Source organism: Vicia villosa, linkage group LG3, assembly GCF_029867415.1.
Source record: "Vicia villosa cultivar HV-30 ecotype Madison, WI linkage group LG3, Vvil1.0, whole genome shotgun sequence".
In the NCBI taxonomy this organism is placed as follows: Eukaryota; Viridiplantae; Streptophyta; class Magnoliopsida; order Fabales; family Fabaceae; genus Vicia; species Vicia villosa.
This window is the reverse complement of record NC_081182.1, coordinates 63231039-63257055: the sequence shown is the minus strand read 5'-3', so window position 1 is coordinate 63257055 and position 26017 is coordinate 63231039. Positions and strand designations below refer to the sequence as shown.

Sequence of the window (26017 nt, the reverse complement as noted above, 5' to 3'; positions counted from 1 at the left end):
TTGAATAACTTGTTATTATTTTCTTCAGGTTATTCAATTTAAATTAGCATATCCTTCCATTTATATAGGTTGAATCTTAAACCTCTTCAATGGGAGATTGTTCACAAAACTCAAAATGGAAGTATCATGTTTTCTTGAGTTTTAGAGGAGAAGATACACGATTAGGCTTCACGGATCACCTATATGCAGCTTTGGTGCGCAAGAGTATAATAACTTTCAGAGATGATGAAGAACTTGCAAGAGGTGAAGTAATCTCACAAAAGCTACTCCATGCCATTGAGCAATCTCTTTCAGCAGTTGTCATAATCTCCAAAAACTATGCTAACTCAGCTTGGTGTTTGGATGAGTTAGTCAAGATTCTTGAATCCAAACGTTTGTCAGGACAACAAGTGTTCCCTATCTTCTATGGCGTGGATCCCTCCGATGTAAGAAATCAAAGGGCGAGTTTTGCTGAGGCTTTTAGGAAACATGAAGAAAAATTTGCTGAAAGCAAAGAGAAGGTGCAAAAGTGGAGAGATGCATTGAGAGAGGTCGCCAATTTGTCAGGCTGGGATTCTAAGGATCAGTAAGTGCATGCCTTTCATTTGTTGAAGTAAATATGAAAACAGAAACATGAAAAGTAAATAGGTTCTTGTATGATTTTGATTTATGCGATGATTATATGTTATGGTTATTGTTCAATGCAGACATGAAACGAAACTCATTGAAGAAGTTGTTGCACAAGTATGGAAAAAACTGGAACTCAAATTCCCATCCTATAACGATGGACTGGTTGCAATTGATGCAAGATTGGAAGAATTACATTCAACTCTGAACATAGGATCGGAGGATGTTAGTTTCATAGGGATATGGGGCATGGGTGGGATAGGCAAAACGACTCTTACTACAGCTCTTTACAAAAAAATCAAAAGCCAGTTTGATGTAAGTTGCTTCATTGCTAATGTAAGGGAAGTCTCGGGGGAAAGAAACGACGGCATGCTACATATACAAAATAAAATTCTTTCTCATTTGAACATAAAAGGAATGGTAATTGAAACATTAAGCGAAGGAAAGGACAGCTTAAGAAACCTTTTATCCAACAAAAAGGTTCTAATTGTCCTTGATGATGTAAGTTCTAAAAGCCAACTTGAGAATTTGGCTGGAAGCCAGGAATGGTTCGGTCGAGGGAGTAGAATTATAGTTACGACTAGGGATAAGCACCTCTTGATATCACATGCTGTATTGTTTGAAATGTATGAGAGTAAAGTCTTGAATAAAAGTGAATCCCTTCAACTTTTTTGTGAAAAAGCCTTTAAAAAGGACATGCCGGAAGAAGATTATTTAGAGTTATCGAAAAGTGTGGTCGAATATGCTGGAGGTCTTCCTTTGGCTCTTGAAGTGTTGGGTTCTTTTCTTTGCGGAAGAAGGATATCTGATTGGGAAGATGCTTTGATCAAAATCAAACAAGTTCCACATGATGATATCCTAAACAAACTTCGAATTAGTTATGACATGTTAGAAGATGAACACAAGACTTTATTTCTAGATATTGCCTGTTTTTTTAAGGGATGGTATAAACATAAAGTGATACAGATATTGGAAAACTGTGGCTTTCATCCAACACTTGGAATAAATGTTCTTATAGAAAAATCACTCATAACCTTCGATGGAAGAGTTATTGGGATGCATGATATGCTAGAAGAAATGGGTAAAACCATAGTTTTTCTAGAATCTCCTAATGATCCCGACAAACGGAGTAGATTGTGGTCTCTAGAGGATATTGATGAAGTACTAAGGACAAATAAGGTTATTCCCAATTTCAGTGTTACATTACTTTTATTGCATTGCATTCATTGTCTATATCTTGTGTTACCTATTTGACAATTATTGCTTAACAGGGAACTGAACTTGTTCAAGGTATTGTTTTGAAGTCATCACCATCTATGTCATTTGTAGCGCGTTGGAACCCCAAGGCCTTCTCAAAGATGTGTAATCTTAGGTTACTCATTATATTATGTGATTTGCATCTTTCACTTGGTCTGAAATGTCTTTCTAGCTCACTAAAAGTGCTTATATGGCGGGGATATCCAATGCATACTCTACCACTTGGAGTTCAACTGGATAAGCTTGTTCACTTACAGATGAACAATAGTAAAGTCAAACAACTGTGGAAAGGAACTCAGGTAATTAAGGAGCTTCAAATAAGAGTTTTCATTTATAACTAGCATTTTCAAATACTACTTATCCATTTCTCCATTGTTTTGTTCAGTATTTTGGGAAGCTGAAAGTAATCGATTTAGGTAATTCCAAAAATCTTCGTCAAACTCCAAATGTCTCTGGAGTTCCATACCTTGAAGAGCTGCATCTTAATGATTGTACAGACCTTGTTGAAGTTCACCAATCTGTTAAAGAGCACAAAAAGCTCGAGATATTGAGCTTGATAGGATGTGCGAATCTGAAAACCTTTTCAAGTACATTGGAAATGGATTCCTTGAAAACGCTCATTCTATCTGATTGCTCAAACATTTCACGACTTCCTGAATTTGGAAAAAATATGATAAGCATGTCAGTGCTTAATTTAATGCATTGTAAAAATATTGTGTGCCTTCCCAACAGCATTAGTAACCTGAAGTCTCTCAAAATTCTCAATATATCAGGATGCTCAAAAATTTGTAGCCTGCCAGACGGTATAAAGCAAAACACGGCTTTGGAGAATCTTGACTTGAGTAGGACTGCTATTGGAGAAATGGACCCTGTTGCACCCCAAAATTTGCCCTCTTTATATGAGCTATAAGTTATAAATGACGTTTATTTCGTCGTTCGAAAATCGAAGGAAAATAATAAGGAGTTTCTCATGCATGGTGTCTGCAATCGTTGAGATTCATTGGATTCCATGTCAGGATATTCTTGTGTGCTTCAATTCTTATATTCTTTAAAGATTCCTTAAGATGTTATTGTTATATCGGATTAGAGTTCGAATGCGGATCATGGCATAAAGAAGTGAAGTGGCGATCAAGGTTTTGTTTGTCGTTTTTGATGGGAGTAATTTGGTTCATTCGAGTTAGGATTGCATTGAAGTAAAGTTCGTTCAAGTGATGATTTAAATTTAAAAATACTTCACAATTCAAGATTGGATCAAAATAGTTTTAAGCATACAAGGATGGAAGGTGTATTCATATGGTTACGAGATACAAAAATTTCAAGTTACAATATCCATACAATATCCATTTATCATTCATTACAATAAAAATTCTCAAAAATGTCCATACATTCCAAGATTCATACAAACATTCATTACAACTTCATTATAAGATTTTCATTTCAATCCCCTAAATCCTATCTTAATCACTAGAGCCAAGTTTTTGTAAAAGCGGAATGTTAGTGTTGACATGCTTATGATAAGCTTCCAATTGAGCCCCTGCATAAAGAGCAGCTTGCAGCCTCTGCAAGAGAAAAAACGGAACCGTGCCTCTCAAACCATAACCGAGCTTCACCTCATCCAAACGGAACCGAAATCGGTGTGAACAAATCACTCAACAGCAATACAAAACAGAAACTCAGAATCGGAAAGAAAAAAAAAAGAATCACAAAAAAAATCTGAGAACCTTCATCTCGTTCCTACCTCTCTCCCTGAACCGAATCACCTCTCAATCTTCCATCGCTTCTTCAAAAAACTTTGCTCCACAATCTTCAACCTCTCCATACTCTAACCGACCTTCACATCTCAGAGCCACAACCTTCATCTTTGAATCTTCATCTTCATCACAAGAAAGGACCATAACAGAAAAGAGTTCACACAAGAAACTGAAAAAAGAAAGAAGAAAGAGAATCGGTAATAAAGCTGGAACCAAAACTCAGAAGATCAGGGCCATAACCGTTTCTTGATCTTTCATCTTCATCCTCCCTGCATCGCATCACCTTCATCAACGTTAGATCATCTTCATTATTCTTCAACCTTCAATCGCAAGAACACTCTTCAATCTTCACAACCTAACAGAAATTACCAAAGAAATTTACTCAGAGAAATCTTCAACAAACGCTAAGAGAAACTTGTAATCGAATCGATAACAAACCTTTTCTCGATCCGGAATTCATCACCGATTCATCATCTTCAACATCTGAATCGAGTTCCTCCTTCACACTCCAATTCGCTTCTTCATCCAAGAACCTGCAAAAAACGGTAACAACAATCTTCAGATTCCACTCTGAATCCTCTCTACGATTCATCAATCTTCATCGCCTCTTCTTCTCTTCGATCATATCACTGTCAATGAATTCGCATCTCCAGCGTCGCAACAGAACGCGTATCATAATCAATACGTGAATCGCAACAAAACAAGAAAGAAGAAAGAGGAGAAGTAGTTCTATAGAGATCAAGAATTCACCTGAGGAAGCGCATTGTGCGTTTATTTCGCAAAGAGTCTTATCTCTGGATTTCTGGAATTGAACATCATCATCCTCAACGCATCGTAACAACTCTGCAACAATAACGCTTCAACGGTCCTCATCATCCTCGCGAATCGTGAACGAAAAGAAAAAGAAGACGAGATCGTGAGAGATAGATTCGAGAACGGAGCCACCGCGCCATTGCTATTCGCGGCCCTGAGAGGTCTTCGCCGGAGAGAACTAAGATCGGCCACCGTCTGCTTTTGAACAGTGAGACAAGAGATGTAGGAACGGAAGGAGAGGTCCTCGTCGGAGGTTGAGGACGTCGCGCCGCCGCCGCACCGTCGTGAAAGAGGGAGAGTTGAGTGTCACATTTCTTAACCTAAATCCTCTTTTGATTCAATTTTACGTTAATTGTGATTGTTAGCTTGATTAGGTGATGTTAATATGAATAATTGAGAACTTAAGGATTAACATGTTGATTAACTTGGAAATAGAACAAATCTGAGGATTAATTGTCAAAAATCTGGATAAACAAAATTGAATCAATAACAACTTTGGGCCTTCAGCAAGATTCCTGTATACACCCCATCCGAGCCCATCACACCATGTTTTTTTGGCCAAAAATCTGAAACAAAATGGCTCTGGGCCTCCTGATTGGGCTCCTAGCGCCCTCATCTTTACCAGCACCACCTGATTTCACATGAACCCCCCTGTGTGCATAATTTTCTACTTTAGATTTGTTTTTTTTACTAGTTTGTTTCAAGTATTTTTTTAGTGTAACAAAATATAAAACCATGGACATTTTTGTTAGATGTTGACATAATAAGAGAATATAAAATCATTGAGTTTTGTTAATTTTGGTTGATAAGAAGAGATAATAAAAACATGTACTATTTTTCATGTTAGATTTAATATTTTGTACATAGTTTTGTTCTATTATTTTTTAGATGAAATGTCATAAAAAAAACAATTTAATCTTGTTAGGTTTTGTTTTAGAATTTTCTTAGGACGACTTAATTGCTAGTATTTTCTATAGCATGCTTCCTTGTTATTACTGATTCAGTTGTTGAGATGTGCGAGGTACTTCGAGAGAGCCTTCGATTGTGATTCGACTTGCTTCGTGTTCCACTTTATTTGTGGGACACGAATTCGCTTCTGATGCGACTTGATTTGCATCGTGTTCCACTTTATTTGTGGGACACGAACTTATTCCCGATGCGATTCACCCGATCTCTCATTCATTGAGATGTATATTCCTGTATTGTCTGGATTGTATTTCTTGCAGGTTGCTTGTGTGGTTGTGTTTGATACGCACCACATAGCGGTTGTGATTTATTTTCACACCGCGTCGCTTCTACGCTTATGCTGGACTCCTGGCTTTGCTGGATGTTAGATTACGCGAAGTTTCTTAGTTCTGCTTGCGTTGCTAGCTCACTGCGGACTTGCTATCCGCTCGGTATCCCCTTTGTCCTTTTTACTCTTTCGCGCACCATATCTTTCCATGAGAAGCAGGGTAGGCATGCAGCATCATTCTTAACATGAGAAGTAGGGTAGACATTCATCTGGCCAAGCCCTCGAAAGAGGCTCTGTTTTTGTTTGTTTATTATTCTCCGCTTCTTTCTTTTTTACTTTCCGCCTGTCTCGGGTGGCTTTCCCCGTTGACAATAGCTTCGGGTGGCTTTCCCCGTTAGCTAACGGTCTGTGGTGTCCCTGTCTCGGGTGGCTTTCCTCGTTGACAGTAGCTTCGGGTGGCTTTCCCCGTTAGCTAACAGATTGTGGCGTGTTTATCTCGAGTGGCTTTCCTCGTTGATAGTAGCTTCGGGTGGCTTTCCCCGTTAGCTAAATGTCTATAGTGTATCTATCTCGGGTGGCTTTCCCCGTTGATAGCAGCTTCGGGTGGCTTTCCCCGCTAGCTAAAGCACTTCCCTTGTCCCTAGGTCACTACTTCGGTAGTTTGCTTGCTTTACGAGTTGAGCTCGTTTGTGTGCTGCATTTGCATTGATTACTACTTCAGTAGTTTGTTTGTTTTTCGAGCGGAACTCGATTGTATGCCTTATGGTTGTAATACTTGTTCACTATTTTTGTATCTACTATGCCTGTTAGTATGATATCTTTGTGATGCTTGTTCACTATCTTCTTATCTGCGATGCCTGTTCGTATGATATCTTTGTGATACCTGTTCACACTTGCACATGTATGCCTGTTACATGTTGTTTGCGATGCCTGTTCGCATTTTTTGTGATGTTTGTTCACACTTGCACATGTATGCCTGTTACATGTTGTTTGCGATGCCTGTTCGCTTTATCACTTGTGATGCCTGTTCACACACTCACATTCGTGTATGCTTGTTACATGTCTGTTTTTTGCGATGCCTGTTCGCATGTTCTTATTTGTGATGCTTGTTCACATGCCATGTTTGCTAGGATCTTTGTGACGCTCCTTGTTTGCATGCTCCCTTAGGGTGCTCGGTTCCGTTTCTCTAGGAGACGCGAATCGAGATAGAAACAAAAACTTTTGGGCCGAACTACGGCGCTCTGATTTCTCCATTGCACATTGGAGGTACGTAGGCACAGGGTACGAACACCCTAGCGAGCGATCTTTTCTCTTTTCCTTTATTTTGTTCGGCCTTTTCTTCTTATCTTGTTTCCCTCCTATTTGTATATTTTCTGCTATCTTGTATATCTTCCATTGCATGTTTCCCTTAGCACATAGCATGATACACACACACACCCTTAGATTAGAAACTAGCAAGAATGGATCCTGTGGAGTACCACAGACGTGAGGGGTGCTAATACCTTCCCCTCACGTAACAGACACCCTTACCCTTTCTCTGAGACCATTGCTTGTTATTTGGTTTTCTTCGATATTTTCCATTCCTTATTGTAGGATAAATAGATGTTCGATGGCGACTTCATTGTATTTGTTTCGATGAGTTTTCCAGTTGCTTCAGCTGGCGACTTCACTGGGGAATATCCGAGTGTCGTTCCTAGTTCTTGCTTGATTTCCTTTCTGTGGTTGTTTGTGTGTTTACTGCTAGCATCATTGTATATACTGCTTGCATGCATTTGCATTTGTGTGTTTACCGCTTTCTCTTCTGTGGTTGTTTGTGTGTTTATTACTCGCATCATTTGTATATACTGCTTGCATGCATTTGCATCTATGTGTTTACCGCTTTCCATATTCTGGATATACTGTTGTGCTGGCTGGTTGTTTTCCTTGGCGGGCGGGATGTTACTATGAGGTAAAAGGTCCATTACCCAGACCAAGTACACATTTAGATTAGAGTGGATAGTTATGTTGGCTCTCGTGGCGCCTGGCACGTAGAGTTGGCATAACATACCACAACCAGGAGAGAACTCGGTGAGGTGATCCTTGTCCGGCATGCTTATTGCCTGAGGCAGGCGCTCTCATTGTTTGTTCGAAATTCCTGGCGACCATTAGGGACATCCTGTGTGTGTTTAGGATTTCTACCTGTGAGGTTTGGGATGGGACAGGAAACCGTGGCTCCTACATACCATTTACTTCTCCAGATTTGGGGTCGGACCTTTATTTGGTCTGTTCTCATTGTGCCCGATATTTTGGTATTCTGAAACGACGGCGGAGCTTTGATCCTGTTACTTTTGGTTCTATTCAGAAGTGGTACAACAGAAATGCTTCTACCAACGGTTAATTGGTTCTTGTTGATCTGAAACTATGTCGGACCTTTGAACCTATGTCGTGTGATTTCGCGGCTGCGCAACTATATCCAGTATTGTGGTTTCCATTATTTTGCATCATTGCATGTTTACTTTCCAAAAAATGATGTACAAAAAATAACTAGCATACTAGCATACGTGTTCCTTCCATTTCTAAGGAATCATATCTTTAAGTCTCGTGTCGAGCTTTTCCATCTCTTGCTTTCTAAAAAAAACAAAACATGAGGATTCCTTGGAAATGATCGAACATGGCATTGCACGCATATCATGCATCTCATACATTTCATGCATAACAGGTGTTCAGAATCGAGGATTTCTTATTCAGACTTGGTACTCTCACCAGACTCAGAGACTCAACTTGTTCTTATTGTGTGTTCAAAGATTAGTCATGGAACATCTTTGTGGGGTTACCAAATAGAAAGTCCAGTTGGGTTGTCCATGAAGACATGCAAGTTGTGACCCGTGCTCAAGGACTCTTAGGAAAAACTCAGGGAGCACATCGTGGATCTCTTTCACAACTTTGCGGTTTCGAAAGTTCCTTGCCAGCGGTTAATCCCTTTTTCTCTCATGAATTCAAGGGGTAAGTTCTTAGTAGAGACAAAAGAGGACCAAGAGAAAAGTCTATTTGATTCCCATGTCCTATGCTCATTTGCTTCCATGCTTGCTTTATTTGCAACTGGTTAAGCTCCGTGTCATGTGGATGTTTACAGGTTCTCTGCTTGATGACAATGACACTAGGTGTGAGTTCTATTCTGGGGCAGCTGGTTATGATGTTAGGATCTGCAAGTCTTTGAAGTTGCTTGGGGCTCCCGCACGAGGGATAAGCAAGACATTGTCTATCTTGAGCATTGCACCATTTGCATTGCTCGAATCCCTAAAGCACTTACAAATTCCGCGTGACTTCGCTAGAATCTTCTGCTCAACAGTAATCAAAAGTGGCTCATATAGACACCTCTTATTCTCAAGGTTCTGCTTCACATCCTGAGTCACCTGCTCATCTTGGAGTTTCCTTGTCAATAGTCTTTGCTTGTCAACAGAGACGGAAAGAGTAAGAAGCAAGTTGATGTAATCCCCATGCCTGGTGTTCAATTGCTTTCCTGTTTGATGAAATTTCAATTGGTTAAGATTCGTCGCTTTGGGTGTTTCTCACCACAGATAGCTCCCCTAATTTTGATGATAATACTTGGTGTTTTCCATTCTCGGGGAACCTGATCATAATGTCAAGCCTTACAAGGTGTTGAGGTACAAAGATTCCAAGACTTGCTCGATGCAGAGATGTTTGAGTTTATTCATAATGGTTTCTACTGGTCAATCCCATTTCATCTTCTGCAAGTAGAATGTTTGTTCTTCCTCGAGAAGTAACTCATGAGAATAACTTGCAATTGGTACTTCTAGAGGCTTCCTTCCCAACAACTATTGTGTGTTCCAAGTAATGACTTTGGTGGCCAAGCGTCAAAGGCTATTGTTGTTCGCCGATAGTAACACAAAGTTCCTCCATTCATGATGGTTATTTCTGTTTCAGCAGCTATATTTAGGGCTCCCGACCGAGGGATAAGCAAGACTCTGTGTTCTTGAGTTCGCATCATCAGGCAGCTCAAATCCCTAGAGCATTCATAAACTCCAGTCGCTATATTTAGGGCTCCCGACCGAGGGATAAGCAAGACTCCGTGTTCTTGAGCTCGCATCATTGGCAGCTCAAATCCCTAAAGCATTCTACAAACTCCAGTCACTATTTTTTGGGGCTCCCGACCGAGGGATAAGCAAGACGCCTTGTATCTTGAGTTTGTGCACCACTTGCACGACTCAAATCCCTAAGGCTGGACACTTGCAACTTCTGTATGGCTTCACCAAACTCTTCTTCCAGGAAGTAATCTGAAGTGTTATACAAGAACATATGCTAGTGCTTGGTGCGTTTTCCACTATGGGGGCATTTGGTTATCTGATTGAAGGTTGTCAGTCATTCAGAGACAAGGTTCAATACCTGATTGACTTAAAGGCTATCACATTTGCACTTGAGGTCCAGAATTGAAGTTCTCCTCTATCTCATTGGATCTTCTGAAGCAATAAGTCCATACGGAGAAGATCTCCTCAACATTGGCAATTCCTAATTCATCATTCATGTTCATGTTTAAGCTATCTTGTTTTGTGCAATACTGTTTGTATGTAAAACTTGTTTGTTTTTGAACTATAATCATAATGCATTGGATATGTTTGTCTTGAAAAAATCCATTCGTTTTTGCTCTTATATGTTTCTCTATGCTTTTTGTGATACTCAACTCTTGTTAACAAAGCATGATAACTCTGAAGGGAGAATGATGAACATAATACCAAAAACCTCAAATGGTATGCTTTTAAGTAGAACCCTGTTGATGATGTACAGGCATTGTTTCAAATTCCCAAACACTGGAGATATAAGGGAGTGAAACCCTCGTTAACCCCTCTGAGCCTTCGAAGTAGGAGTTTCTTTTCTCAAAATAAAAAAAACCTAACATTCAACCCAGGGGCGGGTAGTGTTCAGTTAACCTGATCGAGCATTCAAAATTCATCAGGAGCACACATCTAAAGATACAACAATGGCTATCTTTCAACAGATTGAGGAAAGCCAAATCCACAACAGTTATCCCTCACCTCAGGAGGTCGAGACATCAAAATTATCCCTCACGTCAGGAGGTCGAGACCAACATTAAAGCCGCTGTGGTTTATCCATCACATCAGAAAGTCAAAATATGACGATACCATAATGGTAATTCTTCATCAATCAATGACTCAGGCAGTCACAATCACTTCCAACAAATCAGATCCAGGATCACACGACTTGTTCAAAAAAAAAGAATGAAGAAAAAAGGAAAGAAAGCCCGCTAAGTCAACAGGTTGAAAGCATGTGACTTAGGCAAAAATTAAGGCATCCCGCTGGACATCCAAATCAAAGTTCAAAAGAATTTGTCCAGGCAAAAGTTAGGGAAACAAAAAAAAAGAGCAAAGCAAAAGCAAAAAACAAGGATTACAAAATAAGAATCCTCATCAAAAGAACAAAGTCGTGTGATCAGACACAAAAAAACGAAAGGTAAAGTGACTGCCATGTCCGAACGCCTCATTGGTTCCCCAATCATTTCCAATACCTCTTGAAAGATGAATGCTCGTATCAAGTTAACTGAACTTAGGACTGGAGAACATCATGAAGGGGATGGGCACCAAATAATTTTGAGCCTAAAAATCCTTTTTCTTAAACCGTGAACCTGGCCACGTTACAACCCTGAAAAGTCCTAATTGAAGCAGGGTTAATTCGAAAGCAGACTATACACGAGAATACGGTAAGCTGACTCCTAGGAGATCCGCTGGATGCTTGGGTTGGTATCACACCATCTTTCTTTCATAAAAATTGATGTTACGACATCCTTTCAAAAAGTTTCTTTAAACTTCGAGACAAACATACTCTTTGCATTAGAATTATATTTCTCATAATAAACATTCTTTGCATATAAACAAGTGCTTGGCATCAAGGGAGTTTCCATCATGAACTTCTGATGAAAAGTTTTATCCTCCCGAAGGACAAGTTGTCTTCCGAACTCCGTTGAGCAGAGGCAGCAATATCTCAAAGTCTGATCACCCTCAGGGGCACAAAAGCATTTGATTACTCTATCGAGTAAGTTTTCAATCAATATGAGACAATCAGGTCAAGATTCAAAGAATCTCTCAAAGTGCTAAGCAATCAGGGGCTTCACCCAAGCGCAGTCGAAGCTACCTCTAATACATGTCAAGCAGGGGCATGGTTTCAAAAGTCATGATACTGGGGCAAGTTTTCTATGATAGCACGAATCTCAAGAAGTTCTTACATAACGAATTTCTTCAAAGTCCTTATAAGCTGGGGCAAAGCAATATACAATGTCATTCTTTCCTCATCAAGAGATGTTCAGTTTAAAGTTCAGGTGTGAGCTAAGCAACTTATGAACTCAAAGACCTTCAAGAAGTTAGGATCGTCATCCTTAACATTCATCAGAGACTGAAAGTACATTACTTGTTGGCATCCTTACAATCAATATGAATATGCCGAACACTATGAAAGCCAATGCCTGTTTGGTCCCTTTGAAGTCAACACTTGCTCGACCCCTTGATCCCACTTCCTGGTGGCTTTCTCTTGAAGAACCAATGCCTGTTGGATGCTCTGGTCGATACTTGTTTGGTGTTCTAATCACTGCTTGCTTGTCATCCATTGCTTGTTTGGAAAGTTTCAATCTCAGATGTCTGACAATCTGTTTGCTCTTGCATTTTCCCATTGTGGGTGAGCATCACTATTCTCTATCATGTGAGGAAACCTCGTGAAGATGTTATGCTATATCCTGGGGCATTTTCATCTGTTTATCTCGCGGGTACATCCTTTCGAGTACACCCTCAGTGTGTTGGCGAATTTTTCCAAGTGAGAGATTCTCATTCCCCAGCTGAGTACATCCAGATGAGGTTTTCTTTGCTCCAGGATTCTCATATCCTCAGTAAAGCACATCTTAATGCATTCTCTATGCTCCAGAAGCCTTATTCCCGACGGAATGCTTTCTCCCCAGTTGAATCATGATGGAATGGTGTCTGATTCCCCAGCTAGCTCTTAATGAGGTTCCTTTCCCGAGTTCCTCGTTCTCCCCAGTAGAGCGTTTCTCTCCCCAACGGATTGACCCGTTTCCCCCAAGAGAGTCATCTTATTCCCCAGTGGAGTGATCTTAGCAAAAGATTCTTATGCCGAGTTCCTTATGCCCAACGGATCTCTCATCTCCTCAGCCGCTCGCTTTGCAGAAGTATTCATCTTCCCCACTGAGCTTCTTTCCTCAACCGAGATTCATTTGCATCCTCAGCAGGATATGTTCTCATCTAGGACTTCCCCAGCGGAATGCGTCCTACGCAAGCAAGTTGGTTACTCCTCATCAGAGTTATCTCCATGACTTGCCCTTATCTCCACATCCCCAGAATGTCGAGAATTTGCTTCTCCTATGAAGTTGCCAGGGTATTCCCCAAGCAGTTAATTGGGATGTTCATATCCCCAAGCAGGATTTATTCCCCAAACAGAGCTCGCATCCAAATTTGGTCGTCTCCAGCAGATTTTCGATCCATCTTTGCCAGCTCGTTGTTGTGACTTCTAGTCACTCGTCTTGTCCTCCCCGCAGAGTTCCATACTCTCTCCAGGACTTCTTCAGCAATTCAGTGCTCCTCCGCTGTTCTCCTAAGTAGCGTCCGAATCATGCATCATTTGCATTGCATTCTCAAAAGCATATAGCGTCTTCCTTCTCGGGAACGTTATTCCATACACATTCATACATGCATCATGCATAAATCATATCATATTTGTTTCTTTCTGCAGGAAAGTTATCCAGATTCAAATGCTCCCTAGAGAGCAATATTCGCCTAGTCATTACAGGCGTTTATCCTGATGTTTTGAATCAGAAGAGGATTGTTCTACTTATTTTCTGACACAGCTCAGATCAGTTCAAAGACATTCCTATTCCCGATGCCCCCAGATCGGTGGAAGATATTTGTTCCTATCCTGATATCCAGCTCAGTTGAAGGAACCGCCTCCGGATCTCCCAAGATCTTCCGAAGGAGCAAGCCCTCTGATACATCAGATCAGTTGGAAATATCTACTCCCTGACGATTTAGTTCGTTCAGAAGAAGAAATTCGTTTGCCCAGTCCTGCTGCCTAACCATCAGTTGAAGACGATTTCTTTACCCGGCGTACACAGTTCGGAAGAAACATCCGTTCCTATCCTAATATCCAGTTTCAGATTAGTTGAAGGAACCGCCTCCGGATCTCCCGTGATCTTACTAAGGAGCAAGCCACTGATATCATCAGATCAGATGGAGATGTTTGCCTGATCGACTTTGTCTTTCAGATGAAGATTGTCCTACTTATTTTCTGGCATCATGTCCAGATCAGTTTAAAGGCATTCTTTCCCCGGCGTACACAGTTCGGAAGAGATATTGTTCCTATCCTGATTACCAGTTCAGTTGAAGGAACCGCCTCCGGATCCCCGTGGTCTTACGAAGGAGCTAGCCGCTAATTCCCAGATTAGTTGGAATATCTACCTGATGATTTAATTGCATCAGAAGAGATGTCTGCCCTGATTCCCAGATCATGATTCCCAGATCAGAGATACCTATTACCCGTTGATGTTCGATTCAACCGATGTATCTCCCTCGATTCCCAGATCGACCTAAGACATCTATCCTGATGCAAGTTCGGAGACATCTGCTACGTCTGATGCCCAGATCATTCGAGATGTTCCTTCTCTTGATACCCAGATCAATTGAAGTGTTTCCCCTACCTGTGGGTGCCCGTTCCTTCTTATCGCAAGTCGGAGCTTATTTAATTATCCAGGTCAATTGAAGTTTTTTCTCCCTGCTTGCGGGGTGGTACATTCCGTCTTATTATAAGACAGGATCTTCTATTGATCAAGAGTGCAAATTTTCGAGTTCATTCTGGTATTCAATCTCCTTCCACCTCAACGGTTCGAAACTTTCGTTTCTCACTCGTCAGGTTCAAGAAGTTTGAATAGGGGCAGCTGTTGCACCCCAAAATTTGCCCTCTTTATATGAGCTATAAGTTATAAATGACGTTTATTTCGTCGTTCGAAAATCGAAGGAAAATAATAAGGAGTTTCTCATGCATGGTGTCTGCAATCGTTGAGATTCATTGGATTCCATGTCAGGATATTCTTGTGTGCTTCAATTCTTATATTCTTTAAAGATTCCTTAAGATGTTATTGTTATATCGGATTAGAGTTCGAATGCGGATCATGGCATAAAGAAGTGAAGTGGCGATCAAGGTTTTGTTTGTCGTTTTTGATGGGAGTAATTTGGTTCATTCGAGTTAGGATTGCATTGAAGTAAAGTTCGTTCAAGTGATGATTTAAATTTAAAAATACTTCACAATTCAAGATTGGATCAAAATAGTTTTAAGCATACAAGGATGGAAGGTGTATTCATATGGTTACGAGATACAAAAATTTCAAGTTACAATATCCATACAATATCCATTTATCATTCATTACAATAAAAATTCTCAAAAATGTCCATACATTCCAAGATTCATACAAACATTCATTACAACTTCATTATAAGATTTTCATTTCAATCCCCTAAATCCTATCTTAATCACTAGAGCCAAGTTTTTGTAAAAGCGGAATGTTAGTGTTGACATGCTTATGATAAGCTTCCAATTGAGCCCCTGCATAAAGAGCAGCTTGCAGCCTCTGCAAGAGAAAAAACGGAACCGTGCCTCTCAAACCATAACCGAGCTTCACCTCATCCAAACGGAACCGAAATCGGTGTGAACAAATCACTCAACAGCAATACAAAACAGAAACTCAGAATCGGAAAGAAAAAAAAAAGAATCACAAAAAAAATCTGAGAACCTTCATCTCGTTCCTACCTCTCTCCCTGAACCGAATCACCTCTCAATCTTCCATCGCTTCTTCAAAAAACTTTGCTCCACAATCTTCAACCTCTCCATACTCTAACCGACCTTCACATCTCAGAGCCACAACCTTCATCTTTGAATCTTCATCTTCATCACAAGAAAGGACCATAACAGAAAAGAGTTCACACAAGAAACTGAAAAAAGAAAGAAGAAAGAGAATCGGTAATAAAGCTGGAACCAAAACTCAGAAGATCAGGGCCATAACCGTTTCTTGATCTTTCATCTTCATCCTCCCTGCATCGCATCACCTTCATCAACGTTAGATCATCTTCATTCTTCTTCAACCTTCAATCGCAAGAACACTCTTCAATCTTCACAACCTAACAGAAATTACCAAAGAAATTTACTCAGAGAAATCTTCAACAAACGCTAAGAGAAACTTGTAATCGAATCGATAACAAACCTTTTCTCGATCCGGAATTCATCACCGATTCATCATCTTCAACATCTGAATCGAGTTCCTCCTTCACACTCCAATTCGCTTCTTCATCCAAGAACCTGCAAAAAACGGTAACAACAATCTTCAGATTCCACTCTGAATCCTCTCTACGATTCATCAATCTTCATCGCCTCTTCTTCTCTTCGATCATATCACTGTCAATGAATTCGCATCTCCAGCGTCGCAACAGAACGCGTATCATAATCAATACGTGAATCGCAACAAAACAAGAAAGAAGAAAGAGGAGAAGTAGTTCTATAGAGATCAAGAATTCACCTGAGGAAGCACATTGTGCGTTTATTTCGCAAAGAGTCTTATCTCTGGATTTCTGGAATTGAACATCATCATCCTCAACGCATCGTAACAACTCTGCAACAATAACGCTTCAACGGTCCTCATCATCCTCGCGAATCGTGAACGAAAAGAAAAAGAAGACGAGATCGTGAGAGATAGATTCGAGAACGGAGCCACCGCGCCATTGCTATTCGCGGCCCTGAGAGGTCTTCGCCGGAGAGAACTAAGATCGGCCACCGTCTGCTTTTGAACAGTGAGACAAGAGATGTAGGAACGGAAGGAGAGGTCCTCGTCGGAGGTTGAGGACGTCGCGCCGCCGCCGCACCGTCGTGAAAGAGGGAGAGTTGAGTGTCACATTTCTTAACCTAAATCCTCTTTTGATTCAATTTTACGTTAATTGTGATTGTTAGCTTGATTAGGTGATGTTAATATGAATAATTGAGAACTTAAGGATTAACATGTTGATTAACTTGGAAATAGAACAAATCTGAGGATTAATTGTCAAAAATCTGGATAAACAAAATTGAATCAATAACAACTTTGGGCCTTCAGCAAGATTCCTGTATACACCCCATCCGAGCCCATCACACCATGTTTTTTTGGCCAAAAATCTGAAACAAAATGGCTCTGGGCCTCCTGATTGGGCTCCTAGCGCCCTCATCTTTACCAGCACCACCTGATTTCACATGAACCCCCCTGTGTGCATAATTTTCTACTTTAGATTTGTTTTTTTTACTAGTTTGTTTCAAGTATTTTTTTAGTGTAACAAAATATAAAACCATGGACATTTTTGTTAGATGTTGACATAATAAGAGAATATAAAATCATTGAGTTTTGTTAATTTTGGTTGATAAGAAGAGATAATAAAAACATGTACTATTTTTCATGTTAGATTTAATATTTTGTACATAGTTTTGTTCTATTATTTTTTAGATGAAATGTCATAAAAAAAACAATTTAATCTTGTTAGGTTTTGTTTTAGAATTTTCTTAGGACGACTTAATTGCTAGTATTTTCTATAGCATGCTTCCTTGTTATTACTGATTCAGTTGTTGAGATGTGCGAGGTACTTCGAGAGAGCCTTCGATTGTGATTCGACTTGCTTCGTGTTCCACTTTATTTGTGGGACACGAATTCGCTTCTGATGCGACTTGATTTGCATCGTGTTCCACTTTATTTGTGGGACACGAACTTATTCCCGATGCGATTCACCCGATCTCTCATTCATTGAGATGTATATTCCTGTATTGTCTGGATTGTATTTCTTGCAGGTTGCTTGTGTGGTTGTGTTTGATACGCACCACATAGCGGTTGTGATTTATTTTCACACCGCGTCGCTTCTACGCTTATGCTGGACTCCTGGCTTTGCTGGATGTTAGATTACGCGAAGTTTCTTAGTTCTGCTTGCGTTGCTAGCTCACTGCGGACTTGCTATCCGCTCGGTATCCCCTTTGTCCTTTTTACTCTTTCGCGCACCATATCTTGCCATGAGAAGCAGGGTAGGCATGCAGCATCATTCTTAACATGAGAAGTAGGGTAGACATTCATCTGGCCAAGCCCTCGAAAGAGGCTCTGTTTTTGTTTGTTTATTATTCTCCGCTTCTTTCTTTTTTACTTTCCGCCTGTCTCGGGTGGCTTTCCCCGTTGACAATAGCTTCGGGTGGCTTTCCCCGTTAGCTAACGGTCTGTGGTGTCCCTGTCTCGGGTGGCTTTCCTCGTTGACAGTAGCTTCGGGTGGCTTTCCCCGTTAGCTAACAGATTGTGGCGTGTTTATCTCGAGTGGCTTTCCTCGTTGATAGTAGCTTCGGGTGGCTTTCCCCGTTAGCTAAATGTCTATAGTGTATCTATCTCGGGTGGCTTTCCCCGTTGATAGCAGCTTCGGGTGGCTTTCCCCGCTAGCTAAAGCACTTCCCTTGTCCCTAGGTCACTACTTCGGTAGTTTGCTTGCTTTACGAGTTGAGCTCGTTTGTGTGCTGCATTTGCATTGATTACTACTTCAGTAGTTTGTTTGTTTTTCGAGCGGAACTCGATTGTATGCCTTATGGTTGTAATACTTGTTCACTATTTTTGTATCTACTATGCCTGTTAGTATGATATCTTTGTGATGCTTGTTCACTATCTTCTTATCTGCGATGCCTGTTCGTATGATATCTTTGTGATACCTGTTCACACTTGCACATGTATGCCTGTTACATGTTGTTTGCGATGCCTGTTCGCATTTTTTGTGATGTTTGTTCACACTTGCACATGTATGCCTGTTACATGTTGTTTGCGATGCCTGTTCGCTTTATCACTTGTGATGCCTGTTCACACACTCACATTCGTGTATGCTTGTTACATGTCTGTTTTTTGCGATGCCTGTTCGCATGTTCTTATTTGTGATGCTTGTTCACATGCCATGTTTGCTAGGATCTTTGTGACGCTCCTTGTTTGCATGCTCCCTTAGGGTGCTCGGTTCCGTTTCTCTAGGAGACGCGAATCGAGATAGAAACAAAAACTTTTGGGCCGAACTACGGCGCTCTGATTTCTCCATTGCACATTGGAGGTACGTAGGCACAGGGTACGAACACCCTAGCGAGCGATCTTTTCTCTTTTCCTTTATTTTGTTCGGCCTTTTCTTCTTATCTTGTTTCCCTCCTATTTGTATATTTTCTGCTATCTTGTATATCTTCCATTGCATGTTTCCCTTAGCACATAGCATGATACACACACACACCCTTAGATTAGAAACTAGCAAGAATGGATCCTGTGGAGACGTGAGGGGTGCTAATACCTTCCCCTCACGTAACAGACACCCTTACCCTTTCTCTGAGACCATTGCTTGTTATTTGGTTTTCTTCGATATTTTCCATTCCTTATTGTAGGATAAATAGATGTTCGATGGCGACTTCATTGTATTTGTTTCGATGAGTTTTCCAGTTGCTTCAGACCCCTCCCTACTTCAATTAGGGAATCTCAAAATATTATCTTTAAGTGGATGTGGCTTGCCAGCTTCCGACTCTCGACAGAATGTGAGTCGGCCATATAGGAGTCGGCTAAGGTATTTCTCAGATGACACAGGCTTAATATTGCCTTCTACTTTCTCAGGTCTTTCCTCATTAACTGTTTTGGATTTGAGCTATTGTAATCTCACTGATGATTCAATTCCTGAAGACATTGATGGCTTATCATCATTGGAGAGACTAATTCTATCTGGGAATGATTTGCCTACCCACTTGCTACTTTGTTAATCTTTCAAAGCTTCGCTATCTTGAATTGGAAGACTGTCCTCTGCTTCATCCTATACCATTGCTTCCACCACATGCATGCTTGTACTCAACAGATTCTGATGCAAAGGAATCTAAAATATTGGATCCTCAAAAGATATGGAAGCTGTTTGAATCAAGCAACAAAGAACTCTTTCTCTCACCCGGGTCTTTGGTATGTGCTTCAAGAGATTGGAATCAGGTGTCCACTTTTTATTTGTAATGTATGCATGAATTTCTGCTGTTTTTGTTAACAAGGACAAATTTATTGTTACAGATAATTGATCATCCTTATCCTGTGTACACGGAGATCCCTTCGAGATTTGATAATCATAATTTTTTTCCCTTGAGCTCATCATATGTGTCAGAAGTTGACTCAATTGCATCAATAACCTTAAAGATCCCTACGGATTGTCGTTCAAGTAATGAGTGGGCAGTTGCTGTATTTGTGGCGTTGGAGGAAATTGATGAAGGCTTACGGGCCAGAGAAAAGCTGCTTGACAATACCAAACCAGATTTGAAGGGAAATCAATGTATTGGTTATTTAATCCTATTGATAATAGTGATTTGGCTATTAATCTGTGTATGGTTTCGTATTCCAATAAAAACCTCTACCAGACAAATGCGCATGCGTTGGAACTTTGATACTTTAGAACCTGAAGATGCCTCATCCTTGTCAATAATTCTTGGCTTGATACTTTTCTCATTATTATTTCTCGTATATATAAAGGTTACAGGGCTATATCGGTAATTACACTAAATAAATACATTTAAACTAATTCCTATTCACATCCCCCCTCAAATTGATGCTGCTTGTCAATGAGCATCAATTTGCTAACAAGAAACTGATGACGTGGACGCGGAACAGCCTTGGTAAGAATATCTGCAATCTGCAACTGAGTACTGACATGAGGAAGTGATATTATTCTGTCATCATAAGCGTCACGGATTGAGTGACAATCAACTTCAATATGTTTGGTGCGTTCATGAAAAACAGGATTCGCAACAATTTGGATGGCACTTGTATTGTCAGCATAAAGTGAAGTTGGCTCTATTTGAGGAAATCCAAGTTCAGCCAAAAGACCACGAAGCCAAATTATTTCAGAACAAGCAGCAGACATGGCACGATACTCAGATTCAGTAGAAGATTTAGAGACTCTCGCTTGTTTCTTACTTTTCCATGAGATCAATGAAGAGCCAAGAAACATGCACCAACCAGTGACAGATCGTCGAGTATCAGGGCACCCTGCCCAATCGGCATCACTATAAGCACTCAATTTAAGAGGAACGCCAGTAGGAAAGAATAAACCACGATGAGAGCTTCCCTTCAAGTAACGAATTATACGTCGAACTGCTGCCAGGTGTAGGTGGCGAGGAGAGTGCATGAATTGACTTACTTGTTGAACAACAAATGATATGTCAGGGCGAGTAATAGTCAAGTAATTAAGGCTACCCACGAGTTGACGATACAATAAAGGATCATGCAACAGATCACCATCATCACGATGATATTTAACATTAACCTCAAGAGGAGTATCTACTGGATTAGCCGATTGCAGACCAGCCATAGAAATTAAATCTGTGGCATACTTGTGTTGATGGAGGAATATGCCCTTGGATGTAGAATGAACCTCAAGACCAAGAAAATAATGCAAATTACCAAGATCTTTCATATGAAACGCTGCTTGTAACTGCTGTTTAAGGCTTTGAATGGAAGCATGATCAGAACCAGTAATAATCATATCATCAACATACAGAAGAAGTAGGACAATTCCAGTAGATGTTCTATGAATAAATAGAGAAGAATCGTACTGACTCTGAGTAAAGGAAAACCCAAGTAGAGTGGAGCGAAATTTTTCATACCATGCTCTAGGCGCTTGTTTCAAACCGTATAAGGAGCGTTTGAGCTTGCACACACCCTTAGATGACGGAAATAAACCTTGAGGAGGAGTCATATAAATATCTTCCGCCAGGTCACCATGAAGAAAAGCATTTTTCACATCTAATTGATGAAGAGTCCACCCGTTAGAAGCAGCTATAGAGAGTACCGTACGGACAGATGTCATTTTGGCAACCGGTGCAAATGTCTCATCATAATCAATTCCATATTCCTGCTTGTTTCCTAAGGCAACCAAGCGAGCCTTGAAACGGTTAAGGGACCCATCAGAATTCAATTTCACAGAATACACCCATTTGCAGCCAATGGGTTTAACATCAGGAGGACAGGAGACAATATCCCATGTGAAATTCTCTTGAAGAGCTTGAAGTTCCTCATTCATTGCTTTTATCCAACGTACATCTTTAACAGCCTGTGAATAGCAAGTAGGAATATATATGCTAGAGAGTGTGGCAGTCAGAGAAGTATGTGAGGAATCATACCTGTCTGGTGAATATCTATCTGGTGCTCGAGATATTCGACCAGAACGTCGTGGTTCAACCATTACAGGATCAGGTGGCGGTTCAGCGTCGGGAAGGGGTGTGGGAACCTGCTGTTTGTGTTTTCTGACATATACATGACCTGGTTTATAGCGTTCTATAGATTGATGCATAATAGAAAACTTAGGAAGAGTAACAATATCATTCATGACAGGAGAAACACATGGAAACATAAACTGATTATCAAAAAATGTCACATTCCTAGAAATACGAAAACGATGGTTAGTGACATCATAACACACAAATCCCTTATGAGAGTGACTATACCCCATAAACGCACATTGAACAGACTGCGCTCCAAGCTTATGCCTTTCAAATGGAGGTAAGTGAACAAAACAAACACATCCAAAGGTATGTAAATCATTATAATTAGGCTGAATTTTAAAAAGACGAAAAAAGGGAGAATCGAGATCAATAACCGTAGAAGGAAGACGATTGATCAAGAAGACAGCTGTGGAAAGAGCCTCCACCCAAAATCGGGGTGGTACAGAAGCTTGAAGAAGTAAAGTGCGGGTCACATCAAGCAAATGACGATTCTTGCGTTCTGCCATCCCATTTTGTTGGGGGGTATTGGGACAAGATCGTTGAGACAAAATGCCTTTTTGTTGAAGAAATTCTTGAAACTCACGAGACATGTACTCACCACCAGAATCAGAGCGAAAATTTTTAACACTTTCATGAAATTGAGTTTCAACATATGTCAGAAATTTCTTAAACATAGAAAACACTTCAGATTTAGACCGAAGAAAATATATCCAAGTAAAACGACTATAATCATCAATAAATGTGACAAAATATTTATAGCGAGCATGAGAAACTACAGGAGACATACCCCATACATCACTATGAATCAGTTCAAAACAAGAGGAAGCCCGATAAGCACCAGACGAAAAAGGAAGTGTTTTACTTTTAGCTAATTTGCAAACAGAACATGAAAGAGAGGCATTAGAAACAACACTTTTATTTCCCAATAAACCATTTTTAAATAAATGAGATAAAACAGCAGAGTTAGGATGACCCAATTTTCTATGCCAATCCTCATAAGAATTCAAGACATTTTTACAAACAAGAGATAAATGACTAGAAATAAACTGAAGTGGAAACAGTCTTCCCATTTTAGGCCCCTTCGCAACCACCTTCCCCGACACCTGTTCCTGCACAAGGCAACCATCACGAGAAAAATTTACATTACAATTATTATCAACCAATTGACCAACAGATAATAAATTGGAAGCAAGTCCAGGTGCTACAAACACATCCCGAAAATCAGAGTTGAGGTCACCAACATTCGTGATAGAGAGAGCATTACCATCCGCAATTTGAATTTTCTGATTACCATGGTAAGAATGTAAATTGTGCAAGTATTCAGAAGAGGCGGTCATGTGATTGGATGCACCAGAATCAAGAAACCACGGGCGGGAAACATTCGAAGACTTACCCTGAATTCCCAAGGTTGATAGAGCGGAAAGTACCATCTGTTGGATTATTTCAGGTTGGAGAGCACCACCATTAGATGGATTGGTGATGGAAGGACCAACTGCAGAGCTTGTACTAGCAGAAAATGCTTGCACCGAACGTTGTGTTGATCGTGGAGGACGGGTGGGACAATCAGAGATAATATGGCCCCGCTTCTTGCAATAATTACAAAACTTCTTACTGCAACTCTGAGCAAAATGTCCAAATTGTTTGCAAGAGAAACATTGGACATGTCGAATATCACGACCTTTACCTCTACTATGAGGAGCATATGCAAACATAGCAGACTCAGAAATGACAACATCACGAGACATGGATCCTTGAGTAGCAAGACGCTGTTCCTCTCTGAGAAGTTCACCGACACATGTATCTAAAGAAGGAACGGGATTCCTATTCAACAAGGCACCTCTGACAACCTCAAATTCTGCACGAAGCTTCATGAGAAATTGATTTCGCCTACTAGTATTGTAGACCTCTTGGACATCCGCGAGAGAACTTTTGGGAACATCAACATGTATAATTGCAGAGTGTTCTGTCCACAAATTCAAAAAACCAGAATAATATTCTTGAACAGACAGATTGCCTTGTTTGTAATTGGCAATGTCTAGCTCCAACTGAAAACGTTTGGCCGCATTGTCTAGGTTATAGATACGCTTCAAGTAGTTCCACATTTCTTGGGCAGTGGAAAAAGATCGCAAATTATTAATCATGTGAGGATCAATAGTACCGAGAATCCAAGTGATAATCTGAGCATCTTCTATTTCCCATGCATCTAAGTCAGTTGTCTCTAACGGTGCCAAAGAGACATCGTCCAAGTGACTCCATAATCCTTTCCCTTTGACATACATCCGAAACTGAAATTCCCAAACAAGATAATTCTTTCCGGTAAAACGAACACAAATATGATCTATCGCTTCTTCGGAAGCCATAATATCAGAGATGACTTAAGAACAATTTTGTTAACGTAACAATTTTGTTAACGTGAAACAAGAAACACCAACGGAACACTGAAGAAAATACTTGCCGACACCAAATCAACACCCCAATTCAGGATACTCGCGGACACCAAGTCAAAACCCTAATTCAGAATAATTGCCGACACAGAGTCAAAACTCTAATTCAGAATAATTGCCAACACAGAGTCAAAACCCTAATTCAGAATAATTGCCGACACAGAGTCAAAACCCTAATTCAGAATATTTGCCGACACCGATACGATAACACGATCAAAGCAAACACGATTTGTAAGCACCCGAGATTAGAATCGCAATCTTGGAAGAGATTACCGAGAACCGAGATGATTTCAAGTACCGAGAAACGAGATCTACCGAGACGATTTCAAGAGCGACCCAGTGGGGTGTCGCTGAATAAAGGCAAGATTAACCTAAAAAAAAACTCACAGGTTTGATCGAAAACCTACTGATACCATGTCAATAATTCTTGGCTTGATACTTTTCTCATTATTATTTCTCGTATATATAAAGGTTACAGGGCTATATCGGTAATTACACTAAATAAATACATTTAAACTAATTCCTATTCACAATCCTTATCTCTCTTCGCTAGTTCAACGGCAAGCAATAAACTGTACATGTTCACAATGGTAGGGAGTGGTGATTTTATCTACATTCGGCGACACACAAGAGGGGAGCGAAAGACCATGCACAAATCCTTTAGCAAGCATCGGAAGCCAGACTTCAGGGAAAACAGTTTGTTGCATTTTGAAGTGCAAGTGGAAGGGTGCAAGATTAGCAAGTGCGGATGGCGTGTGTTGCACAAGGAAGATTATCTTGAAGAACTTAAAGAGGTGAACAACGGTGAACTTTCTATGGCACCTTCAAATTCCGAGCATGTCAGTGGTATGTGCAAATCAACCGTGGATGAATTGAAGGGAGAGAATGTGGAGAACATAGAAAAATCCAATGAAAATTTCTCTTTGGTAAGTAACCCTCTAATTCTCACACGCAATTACTTATAAAGTTTTCATGGTATTCTTTAAATAACATGTTTACCACTATCTCTTGTTGCAGGGAAAAATATTTCAGAGTATTAGACAAGGACTAGGTTTAAGCATGCTAATTTTTATGTCAATGATGGTAGCTGCTACAGTATTCCCTCTGCCTGTGCAAGGTTTCGGCTTTAAAAAGCACACCGCAACAAATGAAGTCCAGAATAAACCATTTAAGTCACATCGGGTTTCCCGCAAAACTGTATTGAAGGTCATTACACCACAATTACAAAGCAGTCATAGATTAAATGTGAGCCAACGGTTGTCATTTCCAATATACCAGCTTCCAACGAGGACAAATTTCTCTCAGACTCACTTTTGTTCTTACTTAACTAGATGAAGTAATTTTTTGCGTTGTGCTCTATATCCCAAGACTGTGGTCCATTGGAAGTATGTCAATTTTGTCGACTCAGTAGCCACAATAGTTATTTACGTAGCCTACGACCAGAACAGTTTAAAGAGCCCGGACCTTGACACAGGTACGAAGCAATGAAGCCATGATCGGGGGAAGATGATGGCGTGAACTCTAGAGGCGCAGAGGCTGTTAAGGACCTTTTTAGATTGGAAGTTCACATAAGTAGGATACAATACATTGTA

General features: G+C 40.3%; 1 pseudogene; it reads left to right on the top strand.

Annotated features, from left to right (window-relative positions):
- Positions 1-26017, top strand: LOC131661671 (TMV resistance protein N-like; annotated as a pseudogene).